The sequence below is a fragment of the Macaca thibetana genome, chromosome 4, assembly GCF_024542745.1.
Source record: "Macaca thibetana thibetana isolate TM-01 chromosome 4, ASM2454274v1, whole genome shotgun sequence".
In the NCBI taxonomy this organism is placed as follows: domain Eukaryota; kingdom Metazoa; phylum Chordata; class Mammalia; order Primates; family Cercopithecidae; genus Macaca; species Macaca thibetana.
Window position 1 is genome coordinate 138,304,607 of NC_065581.1, and position 19,619 is coordinate 138,324,225.

The 19,619-nt window shown below is 35.3% G+C and overlaps 1 long non-coding RNA gene across 2 annotated transcripts in view; it reads left to right on the plus strand.

The window, feature by feature from the left end:
- LOC126953281 (uncharacterized) overlaps positions 1–19,619 on the plus strand; it is a 118,545-nt gene that overhangs the window by 79,209 nt on the left and 19,717 nt on the right. Inside the window, exons 4-6 of one of the 2 annotated variants that reach the window (XR_007725172.1) lie at positions 12,229–12,261; positions 15,196–15,444; positions 19,303–19,373. This is a non-coding gene — a long non-coding RNA (uncharacterized LOC126953281). The remainder of the gene's footprint in view (positions 1–12,228; positions 12,262–15,195; positions 15,445–19,302; positions 19,374–19,619) is intronic. The other variant, XR_007725173.1, reaches the window with a different exon arrangement.

The following is a 19,619-nucleotide window of genomic DNA, read 5'->3' on the forward strand; positions in this document are numbered from 1 at the left end:
GTTTCAATCTTCTGCATATGTCTAGTCAATTATCCCAGTACCTGTACCATTTATTGAATAGGAAGTCTTTTTCCCTTTGCTTTTGTCAGGTTTGTCAAAGATCAGATGATTGTACATGTGCAGCCTTATTTCTGTGCTCTCCATTCTGTTCTATAGGTCTACGTGTCTGTTTCTGTATCCATTCCATGCTATTTTGGTTACTCTAGCCCTGTAATATAGTTTGAAGTCAGGTAGTGAGATGCCTCCAGTTTTGTTGTTTTTGCTTAGGATTGCCGTGGCTATTTGGGCTCTTTTTTTGTTCCATGTGGATTTTAAAATAGTTTTTTCTAGTTCCATGAAGTAGTTTGACAGGAATAGCACTAAATCTGTAAATTGCTTTGGACAGCATGGTCATTTTAACAATACTGATTGTTCCTATACATCAGTGTGGAATGCTTTTCTGTTTGTTTGTATCTTGTCTGATTTCTTTGAGCAGTGTTTTGTAGTTCTTGTTGCGGAGCTCTTTCATCTCCGTGGTTAGCTGTATTCCTAGGTATTTTATTCTTTTTGTGGCAGTTGTGAATGGGATTGCATTCCTGATTTGGCTCTTGGCTTGACTGTTAGTGGTATATAAGAATGTTAGTGATTTTTGTAAACTGATTTTTGTATCCTGAAGTTGCTGAAGTTGTTTATCAGGTTATGGCTCTTTTGAACTGAGACTATGAGGTTTTCTCGATATGGAATTCTGTCATCTGCAAACAGGGATAGTTTTACTTCCTCTCTTCCTATTTGGATGCCCTTTATTTCTTTCTCTTGCCTGATTGCTCAGTCAGGACTTACAATACTATATTGAAAAGGAGTAGTGACAGAGGGCATCCTTGTCTTGTGCTGTTATTATTATTTTTTCTTAAGGGAATGCTTCCAGCTTTTGTCTATTTAGTGTTCTGTTGGCTGTAGGTTTGTCTCAGATGAGTCTTACTATTTTGAGGTATGTTTCTTCAATACCCGATTTATTGAGAATTTTTTTTTCTGAGGTGGAGTCTTGCTCTGTTGCCCAGGTTGGAGTGCAGTGGCATATTAAGAGTTTTTAACAGAAGAGGTGTTGAATTTTATCAGAAGCCTTTGCTGCATCTATTGAGATAATATCATGGATTTCTCTTTAGTTCTATTTATGTGATGAATCACAATTATTGATTTGCATATATTGAATCAACCTTATATCCCAGGGATAAAGCTTACTTGATTGTGATCAATATGCTTTTTGATTTATGCTGGATTTGGTTTGCCAGTATTTTGTTGAGGATTTTGCATCAATGTTCTTCAAGAATATTGGCATGAAATTTTGTTTTCTTTTTCTTTTTCTTTTTTTTTTTGTTGTTGTGCCAGGTTTTGGTATCAGGATGATGCTGGACTCATAGAATGAGTTAGGGAGGAGTCCCTCCTTCTTAATTTTTTTTTGATTAGTTTCAGTAGGAATGGTACCAGCTCGGATAGAAATCAACTATGAACCTGTGTGATCATGATCCTCAGATTTTTTGGTTGGTAGGCTATTTATTACTGATTCAATTTTGGAGCTTGTTATTGATCTTTTCAGGGATTCAATTTCTTCCTAGTTCAGTTTTGGGAGGGTGTGTGTGTCCAGGTATTTGTCCATTTCTTACTAGATTTTCCAGTTTTTGTACATAGAAGTGTTCATAATAGTTGTTTATGGTTATTTGTATTTCTGTGAGGTCAGTGGCAACATCCCTTTGTTGTTTCTAATTGTATTTATTTGGATTCTCTCTCTTTTATTCCTTATTAATCTGATTTATTAATTGTTTCCAAAAAACAACTCTTAGATTTGTTGATCTTTTGAATGTTTCTTTTTTTGTGTCTCAATCTTATTTAGTTCAGCTCTGATTTTGGTTATTTCTTGTTGTCTTCTAGCTTTGGGGTTGGTTTGCTCTTGGTTCTCTACTTTTAGTTGTAAGGTTAGGTTGTTACATTGAGATCATTCAAATTTTTGATGTCGGCATTTAGTGCTATAAATTTCTCTCTTAACTCTGCCTTAGCAGTGTCCCAGATATTCTGATATGTTGTATCTTGATTCTCATTAGTTTCAAAGTTTCCTGATTTCTGCTTTAATTTCATTACTTAACCCAAAAGCCATTCAGGAGCAGTTTATTTAATTTCCATGTAATTGTATGGTTTGGGGCCACTTTCTTAGTCTTTATTTCTAGTTTTATTGTACTATAGTCTGAGAGAGTGTTTGGTATGATTTCAGTTCTTTTCCATTTGCTGAGGATGGTTTTATGTTCAATTTTGTGGTCAATTTTAGAGTATATGCCATATGGCAATTAGAAGAATGTATATTCTGTTAATTTTGGATGGAGAGTTCTATAGATGTCTCTCAGGCCCATTTGGTCCTGGGCTGAGTTCAAGTTCTGAATATCTTTGTAATATTTTGCCTGGATGATCTGTCTAATACTGCCAGAGGGGTGTTGAAGTCTTTCACTCTTTTTGTATGGGAGTCTAAGTTTCCTTGGAGGTCACTAAGAATTTTCTTTTTGCATCTGGTGTTTTTGTGTTGGGTGTATATATATTTATGATAGTTAGATCTTCTTGTTAAATTGAACTCTTTACCATCACACAATGACCTTCTTTGTTTTCTTAAAAATTTTTTTTTGGTTGAAAGTCTGAAATTACACATTTTTTTTTTAACAAAGAATATCTTAGCATATTAGCAGAGAATTTTGAATTGTATGACATCTGACATCCAGCTTCAGTTTAAGCAGAAAAGCTTGAAGATGGTAAGGAAACTACTTTAGATTAAATATTGATGTCCAGATATAATGCCAAATTATTTTCTGTGTATTAATTGTTCCATCAGCACTCTTCTTTGAAGACACTATCATTACCCTACACTTGGGGTCCTAGCAGGATCATAGGTATTAGTGCTCTAACTGTGTTATTCCCAAAGAGTCTTATGATCCAGGCTGAATCAGCTACAGAGTATCGTACTTCCCTGGAGAAGAAATTTAGTCCAGAAGAGGTGTAATCCAAAAGGACTGGTAGAACAATGTTTCTACTATCAATGCCTACTTACTGAAATAAAATATCTTTGTATTAAGATAAATTATCTACAAGGACGTGACTCTGGGGTGGCTGGTGGACATCTTGTCGAACGTGTGAATTGGCATGAATGCAGAATAAGGCCAAGCAGAAATGGGAATTGCTGACAGGTGAAAGAGAAGACAGGGCCCTAATGACACATTTAAACACCTGGATTGAATATTCATTTATTCAAAAAATATTTCTTGAACCTCTTTACTACTCTAGACATTGTTCTTGAGTCAGGTATGGCAGTGAACACGACAGAAAAATTTCTTGCTTCTAGGAAAGATAGAGACAGACACAGACATGAATATATACATACATACATATGAACATGCACACATACATAACTTAAGTCACTCAAACTGAGCCAAGTGTTTATAAACAAAGTGAGGAAAAGTGGGGGAGAGTTTTTTAAAAGGATAATCAAGGAAAGCAATACTAGAAAGGAGAAATTAGAGAGCAGATTTCAATGAAGTGAGGAAAGAAGTCATTTAGATATCTGGGGGAAGAAGTCTTGGCAGAGGAAATAGCAAATACACATGTCTTGAAGTGGAGTAAGACATTCAATGTGGCTGACACAAAATGAGTGGAGAGAGAATATGGGGAATGAGAAAGATGGAAGGACAGTATGGAGGTCTTGACAGCTCATTGTTTTATTCTAAAGGACATGGGTAACATTGAGATAATTTTTAAAAAAGTATTAAATAATCTGAATATTTTGAAAAACATAAACAAAAACAATCTAGTGCACAGTTATCCAGGAAGACAAGCAAAGAAAGTGTTTCAAGCTCTAGTGACTGATCAACCATGACAAATGGTGCTGGTCCTGATAGGTGAGATTATATAAATCCTACTGTCTGATGATTGGTTTACAATGTGAAGGTCATCTGTGATGTGATAAAAACAATACATGTTGAGTGGTGGAGGTGCATCCTCAAGGTAGAATGAAAGAGAAGATTGAATATGGTCTCATCTCTGGATTTTCTAGTTAAGGAAAGATTTCTTGATATCTTGAGTTGGGCTTCTGTTTTGTGATAGCAAATAAGGCATGCTATCCAAAGGGGCAGATAGGACAATGTTTCTACTATCAATACCTGCTTATTGAGAGAAAATTTCTTAATATTAAGATAGATTATCTAGAAGGATAAGTCTTAGGCTGCCAGTGGACATCTTGCCGATCACTTGGATTTGCACGAATGCAGAATGAGGCTGAGTGGAAATGGGAATTGGCTTTTAAAAAATTAACTTTAAAAAAAGACATCAATCTGATTCCCAGCTTACCAGTTAAAACCAATTATATTCTATATTCATAAGACAAGTCTTTATAAGGCTACATCCTAGACAAAACTCTGCTCAAAGAAAGAATAGTCTTTCCATCAGTTTTTCTGGTCCTGATACTGGTGCCATTACTAGGAGCTATGCAACTGGACATTGGAACAGTTTGTCCCTGATATAGAGCTCGTTAATACTATATTATAAACCTCTCAGATTAGTCACAATCTTTTCTGTGCTTAGTTCAATAATATACGTAGTTTAGTTTCTGCATTCTGCATGCAGTAAGTAAATCATAGATTGAAAATATGAATAATTTTGTTTTATACTATTTTATATTTCACAGCAATATCTCTGTTAACATCTGTCACGGGGTGGCCAAAGAAACAGAAATATAACACACACTATGTTATACATACAGATTATATTTTGCTTTATATCCTTTCTTGTGGAAGTTTGTGCACATGTTTAGTTTTATATTACTCTATATTTCTGTGTTTTAATTTTCTTTTCAATAAAAGCAGAAGTTATTTGATATACTAACACTATAGTGTCATACACAGGGAATTTCTTTAAGCTTTAAAAAATATTTCACTAGTATGGTTTTAGAGAATAGAGTATATAGAAAAATCTAAAACAAATCATACTGTAGAACATACTTCCATATATTTGGAAGTTAGAAAAAATTGAGTATTAAACATTCATAATTATCCAGAAAAATACCTGGATTATTAATAAGACTGTGTCATTGAAAAGGGCTTTGCAGTGTGGTTTAATAGCAGGAGTGACCTTTAACCTTTAGGGTTTTATTTAAAATGCTATGTAGTGATATAGGCGGCAGGGTAGCAGCTTTTAATGTTTCACTTTAAAGAAAGAAGCAGGAAGGTCAGAGTAAGAAAATTAGATTTATTGAGCAGTAACTACAACACTATAACAACTATTTATTTTATTATTATACAGTATATTTAAAATTACAAATATCACAATTTTGCTTCAAAAATATTAAATCACAATGTTCAAACAGTCATTCCTGATTGTAGGGGGAAAAATATTCTATTGTGTTAGATTGCAGCTAAGTTTTACTTTAAACTGCTTGAAGCCTTTGTTTATTTTCCTTAGTTGTTTTATATCTATTTTTATTTTTGCTAAAGATCAATTCTTGTTCTTTAGGACAGAAACTTTGTCTTCTATGCATTCATATGACACACAGATGACAATAAGCCATGCTTTCAACCTGATATTAAGCCTGCTTGCAGATTTTCTTTTTATCCAAGTGTTCTTTTTACCTAGTCTGTGTGGCCGGCCAAAATCTAAGATGGCTCTTGTATCCCCACTTGGTGTACATGCGCTGCTGATTCCCTCACCAGGAATGTGGGCTGGAACCCTGGATATGATGGACTATGACTCCTTCTACCAGGCTGTGCTATATAAAACTGTTGTAACAGACTGGAGGGAGGTCTTATTGCTGGCTTTGAAGAAGAAGCTGCCATGTTGTGACAGAGCCACAATGCTAGAACCAGAGGGTGGCCTCTGGAAACGGAGAGCAGTCCCAGCCAACAGCCAGCAAGAAAATGAGGAACTCAGCTGTACAGTTGAAAGAGACTTAATTCTGCCCACACCTCAAATGAGCTTGAAAGATGACCCCAAGCTCCAGATGCAAATGCAGCCTTAGCCAACACGTTGGTTGTATCCATGTTCAACACTGAGCAGCTACACTATGACTGGAATTTTGAACTACAGATACTGTGAGATAGTGAGAGCATGTTGTCTTGAGACACTAAATTGGTGTTAATTTGTTATGCAGCAATAGAAAACTAAAAATAATATGGCCTACTCCCTTTTCAATATATTTTTCACTCTTCTGCCATAGATAATATAATAGCAGAAGGCCTGACATGATTAATCTCAAAGTGACTACAAGGACAGTAATTATAATAGTAACGTGGCAAACTGAAGCAGATTTCAGGTGTGTTAAGGCAACATTCTGTAAATGCTACTTTCCTATGCCACTTCCACCTTTATACCTGTGTGTTTTCTCAGATCAGTATGTACCTTAAAACATTTCTTAAAGCGCTCTTTTTATCCAAGAATTCCTAATGAAAACAAAGCATTCCTTAAAAAGGATTGATTTTTATGAAATGAGCTATTTGCCATCAATTAAACAACTATCCAATGTATTTACACATTTTCTTGGCTATAATGTGTTTTATCATGTTTGTTTCTGAAACTGGGATGCCTTAAATAGATGTCAACAGAAATTTGCTCTGACGAAGGCAGGACTGAGTTGATCTGCAGTTGTCATTGCCTTCATATGTGCAAACTTAGCCTTCTAGGTATTTTATGTTTATACAATTTTCTGTTCATTTGAGTTATTCACATCAGAATTACACAAGCCATTGATTTCTAAAGAAAATTTATATCCTTAAATGTTGCTTAAAATGTCTTCATAAAGTTAGTATTATGAAGCAGCATTGATATGAAAAATTTTTGTCTCTGTGGAAGGTTACCTATCATGAGCCATGATTATTTTTGCTCACTATGTATGGCCAGCATCTAGAGCCATGTTCTAGTCTACAGTGGAGTTGTGTCTTAAGGCAGAGTTAGGTTTTCATATGATGGCATAGGCAAAACTTACATGCTGATAATACTACCTTTTAAAAATTATTTAAGCCAATCTGTGTAAGGTAAGTTTGATGTTACTAAGGTTGAGTAATAGTTGAACTAGTTGTGGAGTTGAACTCGCTCTAAATTCCTGTGTATCTATGTCTTTTATTTTAGCTATTTTTATTTTAACTCTTTCTAATTTGACTATGTTTTTAGTTTGACTATTTAAGTACATTATTGCCTCTCCCCAGATTTAAAACAACAACAACAGAACATTTCTTCCTTGTAAATGAATTTCTGCATGCATAAAGCCAAAGTAAATTATAAGGGTTAAAGATAAAAATGAGCAAATTTATATTAGATAAATGCAAACAAAATAAAGCTCCAAGTTACAACATTAATATCAGGCAAGAAAGAATCCAAGGAAAAAGAAAAGCGTTAAACTGGACAATGTGGTTATTTTGTTTAGCAGGTGAAGGATATTATACATGATGAAGTTTTACTAAATAACATTTTCATAAACCAAGTAGAATATCAAATTTGATATGAAAAAAATTACAAACAAGGGGAAATGAGAAGAATACAATTATAAATGAGAGATTTAACACAACTTTCTTGCCTTTTAAAAGCAAGTAGACAAAATAAAGTATAGATAATCTAATATAATTAATTGCATTACTTTAAACATCTCTATATATCAGATTTTATAAGATGCAAAAAGGGAATAAGTCTCACAATTACTTATATCAGTGAGAGGTTCGGTTGTAGGAAATAGAGGTTGTTCTAGCTATTTTAAGCAGAAAGACATTTGACATAGGTAATTTAAAATCCTGGAAATGGATTTTCCAACCTATGGCTGGAAAGACAGGAGGAGTAGGCCCTGGGCCAATTCCCCAGGAATGATTCCCAGAATTACACAGCCAAGTAGGTCTGCCAGGTTGCTGCTACCTTTTCCATACTTAGGAAAGTGAACACTCAGATGAATACCACTAGAAAACTGTCAAGTTCAAGAACACATCCCTGGAACTGTGATCCAGAAAACAGGAAGCTGCCACCCACACCTCCCCGGCAAGTGATCTTGAAGTGAGGGACTAGATGTTGGAGTGAGGCTCTATATCTGTCCTTACGCCAGAAGCAAGAGGCAAAACAAAAAGTCATCCCCTACCTCACCTGCACTCCCAATATCGAAGGATGGAATGGGGGCATTTTCAGTGCAATCCAATTTACCTCTTGAGCTCTAATTGTCAGTAATAGATACTGACTGCCAAATTCACCAGTCCACCTCATCCATGATCCTGAAACTGGAACTTTTTAAACAATGGGTGTATATTGATACACAAATAATATTTATTAAGTGTTAAATTCAGTTTAAAAAGCTGAATTATGCAAATCAATGCCTCAAATTATGAATGAATAAGACTATTAATTAATTATATATATGTAAACAAATAACAAATTCGAAGGTTGGAATTTAAAAGTTATCCTGAATATCAAAGTGAACCTGCAGGGCCTTTATACAATAATGACAATGAAATACTGTGTAATAACATTTTCAGAATGAGGCCAAAGGTATATGGAGTCACAAATACAACATAAAATTCTTCACTCTTACAGGAAAGACCTGAATTCAAGATCTCTGTGAAACCAGCTATGTCTAGTAACTTCGCCTGCAAATCAAACAATAAATGACATAGTTTCTATATATCAAATTTTCAGTTTTAAGAAACTATAATTTTCAGGGCCAACAGTGTGGTGATGATGATGTATTATACAGTCCCAGAAAAGTTACAAATTGGTGTAATTTTTCAAAGGGTAATTGGGCAATGTAAGTCAAAAGCCTTTAAAATATAAATCAATCTGATGCAACATTTTTATTTTGTAGCTCTTATCTTAATAAAGTAATTGGAAATTTGCATAAAGACATGGAATAGGTTAGTCAGCAAGCCAGTATAGCACTATTTAGCAAAATTGTCCAGTATTAGTGAAGGGTTAGATTAAATATGACAGAACTTTAATACTGTATGACTATTAAAAATAATTGCTTAGAAGAAGATTTAACGATGAAAAAATATTCATGATACATTATTTGGTAAATAAAGTGTTACAAAAACAGCATGTGTAGCAAAATTCAAATTTCTATATGCATTTATACATAGAAAATAACACTGGATGGTTAAATATAAATATATTAACAGCTTTTTAGTGGTTGGCATATCAGTCAAGATAGGTTACAGTGTGATTTGGAAACAAACACCACCAAATCCCAGTGGCTTAATACACGACAGTTTATTTATTTTCTCTCTCAAGGTCTGTTGAGGGTACAGGCAACTTTCCAAGGCAGCTGTCTTCCATGTGGGAGCTCAGAACCCCAGGCTAATTCAATCATGTGGCACTTCCATAACAAGTGCTTCCATGATTGCTGTGTCAGGGCAAGAGAGAGCCTATGAAATTTTACAGGCAGCTTTCTCCCTTAAATTTATATTTCATGCATAAGCAAGTATAAATGATGAGAAGTCTAAGTATCTCCAATAAAATACTTCACTTACCTTAAACAGTTGAAATTCTTGAATCATTTTAGCGCCTGAAAGTTACATTCTGATTCATTTCTTTCCTTGACAATAATGGGCCAATCTTGAACTTGCCGTTTATTCCCCCATAGTCTTTATTACTCCACCTAAAATGAGAAATAATTGCATCAAAGCCTTGATAAAAATTCTGTGATATCTCATCAATAAATAACCTTGAAATGAGATGTAATACAAAGCTTAAAAGTATTTATGTTTTAGACTTCTTTGGACATATTTTTGCTTTCTGCTTTTCATAATGTTCATAAATGTTAAACAAAATGGGCTCAGGAGTAATTTTATAGATGGAAATCATATTATATATTCCAAGTGACTTGCCTTGGTTTTCCCCCATAGCTGCCATTATTGTGTCTTTTGTTGTTATCCTACGTTTTACCACGGATGTTATGGGTTCCAACTTTTAAGCAGTTTGTATTGCCCAACATTGACTGGGAGCAGGGTCATATTTTCATCATGCTCCTCATCTTGTGTACAGCCTTCTGTTATCCCAGCTGCATTCTGTATCAAGGCTTGTTCTTGTGTAAAATAAAGTTGTGTTTCATCTTGAAGAACCAAATTTACTTCTATAGTAAACTTTAAAGCCAGAATCATGACTTTTTGTTAGAATTGGATTAATAGCTACTGGGCACCATATTTAGAAGATAACTGCAGTGGGGATACGGTATAATAAAGTAATAAATAATAGGTTAACATAGGTCCCCAAATTACTGGACCTGCATTAGAGACAGATCTTAGGTCTTTTCCTTTAGAATTGTGTCATCTCCAGGGTAAAAATGATGTGACCCAGGTGGGACTTTTGAAATGTGTTCTATAACTCGCTGCTAAGCAAACTGCTCATGTAGAGGTATCACAAACAAGTGACTTATTCAGAACAGGTGAAACAGGATAAATGATGAAAAAAGGTAGATAAAATTCTTTGAAAATAACATTATTTGTAGTATTAGCAATATGAGATATATGTGATTTCTTGATTCCTTCTCCACGTGGTTATAATCAAATCCAACTTTTCCCATTTCACATACAAAGTGAAGTTGGAAGTTGGGCTGGGCAGGGAATTTCAATTGGCTTTGACAGGTTGGAGTAATTTTCAATATGGCTCCAAGATAGTGGTTTTGCTTGGCTAATACATATTTTTCAATTTTGTCAATTGAGACAGAAATCCCAAACATTAGAAAAGTGTTTGAATACTGGCTGTTTCGTGCCAGGAAGGCACAATGACTTTGGTATACAATGTTAAGATGGTGAATTTTGCTCAATGCAATTGCAAACACATGTTCCATTGCAAAGCAGGCAATGAAGAACAAATTAAAAAATAAACAACCCAGAAATGGGTTTCTTTTTTTTTTTTTTTTTTGAGACGGAGTCTGGCTCTGTCGTCCGGGCTGGAGCGCAGTGGCCGGATCTCAGATCACTGCAAGCTCCGCCTCCCGGATTTACGCCATTCTCCTGCCTCAGCCTCCCGAGTAGCTGGGACTACAGGCGCCCGCCACCTCGCCCGGCTAGTTTTTTGTATTTTTTAGTAGAGACGGGGTTTCACCGTGTTAGCCAGGATGGTCTCGATCTCTTGACCTCGTGATCCGCCCGTCTCGGCCTCCCAAAGTGCTGGGATTACAGGCTTGAGCCACCGCGCCCGGCAGAAATGGGTTTCAATAAGAAACACTGAATAACACCAAGGGTGTTTTTTAAAATTATAAAAGTGTGCAACTACTACAACTACTTTTTACTTTGCAAAGTTATTAATGAATCATATTGATTGCGCAGTTTCTATTTTTTAAAATAATTGAATCATGGAGATTGAATCATGAAAGCTTGTATCTTACAAACTTAGCCCTCTCTTTCTTAGTGAAGAAATTTTAAATACATAAGGAACTAATTTCAGGACTATTGCAATTTTAATTATTACAAATTATCTTTTCTAATTTTTTTTGGTCAGATCAGAATAGTATGGATTTTGAATGAAGATTATTACAAGACTAAAGAGAAAAGCATAATTAGAATGTGATCTCCAAAATAACATAAATTTTTAAAAATGCCACCACAATTCTGAAAGGGAAAATGGGTGGCATTTCAAAGTTTATTTCATAAATGGGGTTATGTTTTGTTCTCTATCCAATCGTTTTCATCACATTACTTCTTTCTTTGAAGTAATCCAGAGTCATTCTACATGCTAAAATATGAGACAATGATATATGAAATCCTTATTTAACAAACTTTCTGTGAGCAAAGTCATGCTTTCAAAATCTTGGTTCAGAATCTCGTATGTTCTAGCTTTCTAATTGTGTAATTTGCTGAGATCATTTTCTACCATTATTGGAGCAATATATCCTTAAAATCATTTCTTTGAGACCAACTGATGTTTGAACTCCAAATTCAGAACATGCCAGGGACATGCCATTTCCCTTTTTTTCAACTTACAACTTATAAACAATAGAAAGGATTTAGTTTATTTATTTTTTCATTCACTCAATTTATGTCTTTCTTTGAGGTGCATATACTTGTCTATGCTTCTCTTACATTTGTCTTGGTTGTAGTCTGTCTTAAATCATAAGTTCCTATAGGACAGGGACCATGCCTATTTAATTTAGTTTTAACACATCTAACCCAATGCAATGAAAATATGTGAACTTAACACATGAATCTTGATGATGACAGTGATTATAATAACTTATGTTGTTTTTCTTTTGCTTCTCAGTGGCACTTGCCAGTAATTCACACATGCTGACAGGTAAGTTCTGTGTATTTTTTTGTGTACATTTTCATACTTCTTTCAGCCAAAATACTACATAAAGTCATAATGCATAAAATTTAACTGCAGTATTCCTTTACTTTTATTTCATTTTTTTGGCTCTTTTCCATTTATCTGGCAGAATTATATATGAGGCCAAATCTTTAAATTCTTTGCAGTTTTCTCTTTGGATTTACAGCACAAGTCTGTTGATTATTACATATCAGTCACTATTAATATAAGACAAACATTAAAGAAATGGCAAAGGGGCAGTTACAAGAAAAATGCTGCAGAACAATGCATGGTATTTCTCTTCCCACATTCTAACGCAATCCATCATAGCCAAGATCTTCACAATCTGTAGGGATCTCAGAGAATTGTGGGTATTTTTTTCTTTTTTCTTTTTTTTCTTTTCTGATTGTATCTTTTCTGCACAGTTGAAAAACACTTCAGTGTTTTGTTTGTTGGCTTGTTTATCTTAAAGACAGGATCCATGGTACCTGATGAAATGTACAGAGTCACATTTCAATATAAATATGTAATTACTAACAAACACATTTGGTAATACCAAGCCTTCTTATTGGAAACCCACTCCAGTGCTGCTTATTACTTGGCATTTGTAGACTCTCCTACATTACTTTCTAATGGCTTTATATGGGTACTTCAAATGGATTTGAATTTTTAAAAGCAAGTATCACATCATATACATCTCTGATATGCCTACATCATCACATTGTACAGTTCTGGCATACAATGGATGTCAATAATAAATATTAAAAGTACATAGTTGTTGTTACCATTATTATCAATTACTATGGTATCATTACACATTAGCTTATGAAGTTAAGTGTAGGTAGCAAACAAAAGTCAAATTATAAATTCCTAAAAAGAATACATCTTTGGTCATGGATTTTTACTCATACATTTTAATATATTTTGTTTGTCAGTTATGGATCTCAAGGAATTCACTCTCTTATCTTTCCCCACTTCAATGACATTCATCTATTCTCTCATTACTAAAATACTACAGTAGTTCAACTTTGGATAGATTTGCTGCCTGATGCCCTCACCTATGTGAAACAAAGGAGGCAAGTGTATTAAAGAGTTATTAGCAGGTAAAGCAGGTATGGCAAAAACCATGCGTTTCATTCATGAAAGGGCACTGCCCACTCAGATATTATTTATTCATTGTTTGCACAAATATAACAACATTAGAACTGCAATAAATTCAAACTAGGGAAGATATATATACTCTGAAAAAAGAAGTGAGGCCTGTTAGCTTTGTAGCAAAAGAAAGGACTCAAAATGAACCTGTATGAAACAGACATAACTGAAAGAGCGGCTTTGTCTTTGTTCATTTTCTAAAAATAGGCTGCACCTTTCAGCTAGTTTCTAAGGCAGCATTGTAGTACATCACAGTTAAATAATTGAAAATTTTTTGTACAGGCTTTGAGTCTACAGGGATAAGTTAAATAATTATAATTTGTATTTCTTTAGTGATGTTGCAGGGAATAAAATACTTTCCCAATCAGACATTCCTACTTTTTAGGCCAATGAGTTCATGAAATTTGACCTAAAAACATTTAAAACAAATATAAGTGATATCCAAACAACTGAAGAAATCCAAGTGTTTCATAGTGAAGAGAGATTTACTAAAAGACGGTGCATCATCTCAGTGGAACATGATGTAATCATTTATGTGATAATTTTGAAAACTATATAAAAACAAGGGCTAATGTTAACAGTGTTAAGTAAATAATGAGTATGGATTCCACATGGACATATGATTGGTTATCATGATGTAAAAGAAGCTTATTTGCCAATAAATATTGGGATGAAACAGCAGCAGCACTGGCAGAGCACAGCAGCCATATGCACAGATCTGGAGCCACATTTCCTGAGTTCTGTTTCCAGGTTTGTTGCTTTTCAGTTGCCTTACCTTGAGCAAATTATGAAACTTATGTCTTTCTGTTTACTCATCTGACAAACAAGGATGGAGTGTTTTCTTCCAATGGCTGTTGTAAGGATTTTTTTTTTTACATGAGATCTTGTATATATTAAATACTAAGAACAATGCCTGGAACATAGTATTACTATGTGTGCTGTTAATTTTTTTAAGTAGTCATGTTATATTGGTGAGAATAAAGGAGAATTTTATGTTGTTTCTAGGTAAAGTAAATTAAAATAAAAGATTGCATCATGTGAGAGAACTCTATTTAAAAAATCGAGGAATTACACAAATAATTCAAAAAGTATTTTTAAAGATAATGATCAAAATGAAATATTTTTGGATTCTGAAAGAGATACAACTCACCTATATGGAAAATTCTACTAATTGATAATTTTCTAAAATATCTGGATAGTCAAGACTTTGTTATTTTTAATTATTTAACTCTTGTTTACAAATTGCCACCATATTGTTCTTTAAATTCATTATTAGTGATATCATGTTTGTTTAGCCTTCGCAGCCAAGTTAAATATTTATTTTTTATTTGCTGATATTATTTAATATAATGCTCTTTTCACACAACAGTGAGAAATAACCGACTAAGTCTCATTGGGCTTTGATGTTGTCTTGTCCACACAAAGAGATTTTTATAGGTAAAAGTTTGACTTTCCATTTGTGAATCCACATACTTCTTTGGTGACTCATTTTGCTTTCCATTCTTAGGTAATATATCAAAGCTCCTTATCTTCCTTTAAGGTCTCTCAGAAGAGACTTTCAGGGGATCCAGAAATTCTTATGAATCAGGTAGAGGATTCCTCTGTGGCTAATGTAGTCTATAAAAGATAGAGGCTTCCCTGCTGCTATTACAGTTGCTGAGCAATTCCAGATTAATGACAGTCTCTATACCTGAACAAGTCCCCATAACTAACTTCAGTTGTCTCCAACATTAACATCACCAACAGTTCCTCAATATTGTCCTTGATCAGGTGCTTAAGATACTTCCAATCTACTTCAACAAAAGATGTGGACTGCAGGAATGGATGAACCCAGGACATGGATACTTGCTTCACAAGGGGAAAGTCCTCTATTTGGCTCTTCTTTATTACAAGATCTGTCTTCTACCAGTGTGGCTGTTGGAAAACAGGCTTGTGACCTTTCTTGCTAGTGAACTGCTACATCCTGACCAAGCTTGTTTGCTATTCCTTGGATTAAATTTCCTATACTAAGAGACAGAGGTATGACCTTGGCAGTTGCTGAAAGGCACATGAATAGCTGGAGCACTGATTCTAGGCTATGGCCCGACGTGTAATTCCACGTAGTTCAGCCCAAGACACCAGCTAAATTCTGGTTCTATGTTGGTATTTGGGGCCAAAGAAATAGCAGGTGATAAAAGGTCATTCCTTTAACTGGTGTTCTTATTTTTATACTTCGCTTAGACTTGACTGGGTCAGGAAAGTATTGAGGACTTCAGGTTCCATTTCTCAACTTACTACCCCGTAGCTTAAGGGAAGCATTTTACAGGTTCATAGCACCTAGTATTTTTCTCATTGCTGTACCAGCAAAAACTGATTCCAAATAACACTTGATTTTGGGTTATGCTCAGTAATGATCTGAACCAGAAAAACCTGGCCAACACTTGATTTCTGTGATTAGCTTGTAGAATCCAATTACCTAAATCACCTAGGAACATCTTCTTTGAAAGATTAATAATATAGATTATGGTTGGGCATGGTGGCTCACACCTATAATCCCAGCACTTTGGGAGGCCGAGGCAGGTGGAGGTCAGGAGATAGAGACCATCCTGGCTAACATGGTGAAACCCTGTCTCTACTAAAAATACAAAAAAATTAGCTGGGCGTGGTGGTGGGTGCCGGTAGTCCCAGCTACTCAGGAGGCTGAGGCAGGAGAATGGTGTGAGCCCGGGAGGCGGAGCTTGCAGTGAGCTGAGATTGCACCACTGCATTCTAGCCTGGGTGACAGAGCAAGAATCCGTCTCAAAAAAAAAAAAAAAAAAATCAAGTTTTATAGCAATGTCATGACAACACAGGCAATAGTGGGTCAAAATTTAAAAAACATTTTCTTTTATCTTTTAAAAATTTGTTTGCTTGCTTACATGTTTCCAGAGCCTACTGTATCATATAGGTGCTCACCTAGAGCCACCAGGGTTCTACAGGCTATAGCTTAAGGAAAGACTCTCACCTAAAGCTGTAGTAGACACTAAATCAGAAAAGTGAACAAAGCTAAGTGCTGAATGAAAAGTCAATATACCATCAGCCACTGAGATGATTCTGAATGGGCCCACCAAAATTAAAATGTTAATGGGTTTGAGGCCAGAATCTAGGAATATGATTTGTGAGGGTAAGAGCAGCAGGTTGAATCCCAGAAGACTGAGATATTTGTTTGACATAGAGTTTGTTAGCTGCTGGATTTTAATGCCTGCGGAAGCATGATACACAAGTGAGTGAGTCTTCCATGTTTACAGGACCATAGATAGATAAGTTACCATTATTCTTTAATTTCTAGACCAGTTCTTCCACTTTCATGGATATGAGTGTGGATGTTTGTATGTATGTGTGTGTGAATGGTATTTTGGTGGACAAGATAAAAAGTCAAATTCTTTTTGAGGACAAGCAGACTACACTTAATATTTGCACTGATCTTTTCCGTTTACTTGAGCACCATTTAGTAAATTTAGTCTTTCTGTGTTTAATGGGGTTCTTGAGTTTCTCAAAATGCCTACTCACAAGATGTAGTTCACTGGAAAATGTTCCTGTAAAAAAATCTGAGAAAAGTACTTGAGATTGTGCCCCAAATCTATGGAGAGTCACCTGTAGTTGGTGTCTTCTTATATTGAAATTATTCCACCCCAAACTGATTACTTTTTATAGATTTATTCACTTTTCCCCTTATAACAAGAGAATAAGGACATAGACTTATAATAGTATTAAGAAATGGCTATTTGAATCATTCTATTATAAAGACACCTGTATGTGTATATTTATTGCAGCACTATTTACAATAGCACAATAGCAAAGACATAGAATCAACCTAAATGCCCATTAATGATAGACTGGATAAAGAAAATGTGGTACATATACAACACAGAATGCTATGCAGCCATAAAAAGGAACAGGATCATATACTTTGCAGGGACATGGGTGGAGCTGGAGGCCATTATTCTTAGTGAACTAACACAGGAACAGAAAACCAAATACCACATGTTCTCACTTATAAGTGGGAGCTAAGTGATGAGAACACATGGACACATAGAAGGGAACAACACACACTGGGGCCTATCGGAGGCTGGAGGTGGGGAGGTGGGAGGGGAATTAGGAAAAATAACTCATGGGTACTAGGCTTAATATCTGAGTGATGAAACAATCTGCACAACAAATCACTATGATTCAAGTTTACCTATATAACAAACCTGCACTTATATCCTTGAACTTAAAAGTTAAAAAAAAGAAACAGCTATTTGAATACTATGTATTCTCAATAAAAAACAATTTTTACCACACTTAGGTGTCCTTATTGTGTGAGTGGTCTAGCATTGTATGGTGCCTTGTCAAAGCCACCACTGACAGCTGGTTACCATTCAGTTGCTAGTGCTGGTGGCGTTATTTTCAATTTGGCTTCACACCGGTAGTGACTATCATCTGCTTAGTGATGGAGTAATGTGTAGGTTCAGGTCTTTATAGTTGAAATGACCTCGAATTTACTTTAGGAGAGGGATCTAGGCCTGTATGGGAGCTTCTTCAAAGCTGACCTGAATGCTTTCAAAAGACTACAAGCCGTAATGATTTTCTGGTTTTCACAGAGTCTGGACATCCTATGGAATATTTCCTGTCCACACAGGCCTCAGAGGACTTGGTTGCCTTATTGTCTAAGTAGCAACAGAAGGGCCATTATCAATAGCTTGGGACAAGTAGATAAGTGCTTTCAATAGATTTTTGCCAAGTGAGGAAGTCTTTGCTGAGAATTATATTTACATAAGATGTGTCTATTGGAGATGTGAAGCACAAATATTTGCTGTGCGTTTAACTCACACTTCCACCAGGAATCAGCTAGAAATTGGAAGTTGACTTTTGGAATGTATTCTATCTACTGCCAAGTTACAAGGTGGTGTTTGAAAGTTCAGGAGGTAAAAGGCCCAAATGGTAGCAAAAGTAAGAAAAACATCATCTATCCTGATTGAGGAACTGGCCAAGCTCAAGTAATTATATATAGCTTCTTTTTCGCTCATATTTATTTCTTCCATATTTATAGTTCCTAGAAGTTAGAATACTTACTTGTATTCCACTGTCTTTTTTCTTCTTTTAAGACGAAGTAATTTATTTTGGAAACCCAGTGGTCTTTAGTATCATCTTAATGTATATTTGAGTAAATTTTAGAGTAGGAAGAATAAATGAAATGCAGTATTTACATTTAGCTAATTTTCTTCCCTTGTTAGAAAGCCACTATTTTGCAGAAAGAGAAATATGTTAAAAATGTATGTATTTTAACTATAAAAATCAATTGTCATAAATTGTATATATAGCAAATCACATGGGAAGTCTTTATTTCCTAATTTAAAAAAGCTGCCTCAAAGAAATGTTTCAGCACACAGAGGCACATGGGCCGCTTGGCAGACAGCCTAATTGAAACCAAGGGCCCAGAGAAGAGCTCAACTCTGCATCTGCCGACCAGAACTGGCTGCGCTACACTTTGAACCAGTGCTGATGGCTTTGTACACAAAGATCAAAATGAGTTTGTTTTATTCAGCCGGGTTGTGGAGGTGCACGTATTTTGGCTTCTGGATGCAATAAAGCATTGAGCTCTCAGATAAACAAACTGTAAATCTAATCAAGTCTGGGCACAATGATAAGTAGATTGCTTATATGGGGGTGGGAGAAGAGAAGGGGTTGGGGGAGGAGAGAGAGAGAGAGAGAGAGAGAGAGACTCTCACAGGATAAAATAGCCCATTCTCATTTTATGCAGTGGAATGCTGAGCATGAATCTTGGTATGTCGCCAGTTTTAAAAACTGTTTCTTCTTTTCCTTCTCCCTCTCCTCCTCCTCCTTCTCCTCCTCTCTTTTCTTCTCCTTATGTGGCAGAGAGACTACAGACGTATTCTCAACTAAAGAGCTGTCTTGAGAGCTACATCAGGCTCCTTGAATGGAAGCAGGTGAAGTATTGTAAAATATTTCTTCTTACGTATGTTTGAGGACTGAAATATTTCCATCTCTGTTTCTCTACCAAATAATGCAATACAGGCAAACAATATGTAAACGGTGTGTTCCTTATGTGGAATTTGTAGCCAACAATATCACCATCGTGTGCCCCTTATTTGTCCCCAGTTACATGCTGGGAATAGAACAGAAGAACGATGAATGCCCTGTCTTAAACATGTTTAGATGTGATGACTCCTAAG